A 3,478-nucleotide genomic window follows, 5' to 3' on the forward strand; every position below is an offset into this window, starting at 1 on the left:
TTTCCAATAGTGGGTGTGTGCATGTTTGTTTTTTATTATTTTCCAAAAACAAATATAAACAAACACACCTAACACATAACAACAAAAACATAACACACTTCACTACACAAAAAAAGAAAAAAAGGGGTGCAGGAAATCATATATCATTATTATATATCACTAAAGCTAATAAATCATTACATATCTCCTAATCAATTTCCTAAATTTACCTCTTAATATCATTTTTCATTCATCATTGTCTATCATATATCAAATATATATATATATATATATATATATATATATATATATATATAGTACAGTGTTGTTGTGTTGGCAACCTTCAGTCTTGAAAGACTATGGTATCGCGCTCTGAATGGTGGTTCTGGAACAGCGTCTAGTGTGGCTGAAAAGGCCAATTCGGGAGTGATAATCCCTTCTACAATGGGAGCAAGTGCAGTCTGTCCCTGGTCTGTCTCCCTGGCTATGGGCCTTCCTTCTTTGCCTCCTTGCCTCAGTCTGTTGACAAAGTGTCTCTTCAAACTGGGAAAGGCCATGCTGCACAGCCTGCCTCCAAGCGGGCCGCTCAGAGGACAGGGTTTCCCACTTGTTGAGGTCCACTCCTAAGGCCTTCAGATCCCTCTTGCAGATGTCCTTGTATCGCAGCTGTGGTCTACCTGTAGGGCAATTTCCTTGCACGAGTTCTCCATAGAGGAGATCCTTTGGGATCCGGCCATCATCCATTCTCACAACATGACCGAGCCAACGCAGGCATCTCTGTTTCAGCAGTGCATACATGCTAGGGATTCCAGCACGTTCCAGGACTGTGTGGTTTGGAACTTTGTCCTGCCAGGTGATGACGAGAATGCGTTGGAGGCAGCGCATGTGGAAAGCGTTCAGTTTCCTCTCCTGTTGTGAGCGGAGAATCCATGACTCGCTGCAGTACAGAAGTGTACTCAGGACGAAAGCTCTGTAGACCTGGATCTTGGTATGTTCTGTCAGCTTCTTGTTGGACCAGACTCTCTTTGTGAGTCTGGAAAATGCCCTGTCATATATTTCTAAAACTTCATTTTCAACCAAGCATAAAAGGGTTTCCATTGCTCAATTTGTGTCGGTTTTCGTTGTTGGTCCAGAGTATCTGAAAGGCTGTCCATTTCCGCCACATTCATTATTTTCTCTGTTAATTCATCTTTCATTGGTATTTTAAAGTCCTTCCAATATCTAGCATATAAAATCCTCACCACAGTTAAAATCATGACAACTAGGTACACATAGTTTTCTAAATTTCTAATATTTCTAATATTATTTCTAAAGTAATATTGAGCAAAAATAATTCAGGTTTCAACGGAATAGTAAATCCAACAATCTCTTGTATTAGATTTCTTACCATCTTCCAATAAATTTGTGCTTTTTTACGTGTCCACCACATATGATAAAACGTTCCTTCTGCGCATTTACATTTCCAACAACTATTTTATATATTCTGTTTCATTTTTACCAATTTTTTTGCTGCCATGTACCATCCATAAAACATTTTATATACATTTTCTTTAAAATTTGTTGCTCTAGTAAGTTTTATATTATGCTTCCAGATCTGTAGGTGTGTGCATTTGTTGATGGACTTCTTGGTTTGTGATATGTTCTCAATATGATGTCTAGGATTCGACGAAGACAGCATTGTTGGAGGACATTTATCCATCGGATGATGTTCTTTGTCATCTTCCATGTCTCACAGGAGTATATCACTGTTGGGACAACAATGGCATGGAGATGTTATCAGGCATACCATTATCATTAGCATAGGTAGCTACTCTGTGTGGTCCTATCATCCAACCTCCTTGCTGTTTACTGATGTGTGCGTTCAAGTTGCCAATCAATATGACGATGTCACGTTTAGGTGTAGCATCCAGTTCTTGTTGTAGGAGGTTGTAGAAGGCGTCCTCGCATGAATCATCAGCATCTTCAGTTGGTGCGTTTGCCTGAATGATGGTGGTTTTGGCATGTCAAGTAAGGAAACGGGCAGAGATGATGAGGTCTGAAACAGTTTTCCAGCCAGTCATGGCCGATGCTGTACGCTTCAAGAGCATGAGCCTAACTCCATATGCATGTTCTGTGTCATGACTGGAGTCAAGCATTAATTTGCCATCACTAATCAGTTGTCTGCTGTTTGTCCATTGCACTTCACTCAGCTTGAAGATGTCCATTCGGTAGTTGTTGAATTTGCATAGTAATTGGGCTAATTTTCCCGCTTGATAGAGGGTCCCGCTTGATAGAGATGTTCCAGGTGCCAATTCTAGTAGTTCCTCTTGCATCAAAGAAAGATCAAGCATTGGAGGTCCCTTTGAGGACTTTGTTCCAACACAGTCTCATCACTTTGGACATCTCTGATGCTGTTATTTGGTTGAATACGTTGAGTTTTGCTTCCTGTTTCTGTAGTGGTGGGTATTTTTATGGGGTGGGGTTGCTAGCCCACGCCCAACCCTCCTCCTTTATCTGGGCAAACCACCAAGGATGGAGTTCCTGCCACAAGACCAGGAGCATATCCTGAGCTTGATCCCCTGGAGGAACCTCAATTCCTAGTCTCACTTTGCACTCTCCCACACTTGCATGCCAGAAAGAAGTTGGAGAGGAGGCCTCTGCTGAACATTGAACTTTGTTGGAGCAAATACCTCACTCTGAATTCTCTGAGGTCTTGCAACTCTGGGTTGCTACTCCATCAAAGCTTTTTCCCCAAAAAGCATCCCTGATCCAAATAATGGATTGTACCCAAAGTGCTATTAGCCATAGGGGAAAACAAATTGTCTCTAGAAGTTCTCTGCAGCTAAAACCAGGGGTTTTTTTTTATTTTTTATGGAAGGGGATTTATGTCAGATATTCCTGTGTTGAAGATTAAACTTCACTTAAAAGCCTACATTTCATCCTAAACCCTTAGAGTGAGTTGCAGTAGCTTTAAACCAATTGTACAGAAATTGAAAAATGGAATTTAAAAAATTTCTCAGATAAATATAAAAGGTATGGCAGAATGCTAGCTTATGCAAATTTATTTAAAAGCAAATCCTGCGGTGTTCCATAGAACTTACTCTCAGATACATTTGCACAGAACTGTAGGCTTAGGCCCAATCCTATCCAAGTTTCCAGTGCAGGTGCACCCATGCCAATGGGGCATGCACTGCATCCTGTGGTGGGGAGTGTTAAGTTTGTGTTCTGAGGGAAGCAGAACCACAGCTTACAAGTTGGTTCAGGGAGCAGGTGTAGATTGCTGAGTCAGCAGAATCAGCAGGCACCTGGGACTGACACACCCTGGGTGTGACCAAGCCAGCACTGATTGGCTAAGCTGACTACATAAGGTTAGTCTGCTGGAGCTTCCAGTGCAGCAGTAGGGGAGTTGTTGGAGATAACTGAGGAACTGCTGCCAGTGACTGAGGAGGCTGGATACTGTATGTATATGTTATTACTGACTTATAGACTGAACCTTTGACTGTGTATTGTTGGAAACTGA

Source organism: Tiliqua scincoides, chromosome 6 (genome assembly GCF_035046505.1).
Source record: "Tiliqua scincoides isolate rTilSci1 chromosome 6, rTilSci1.hap2, whole genome shotgun sequence".
Lineage (NCBI taxonomy): Eukaryota > Metazoa > Chordata > Lepidosauria > Squamata > Scincidae > Tiliqua > Tiliqua scincoides.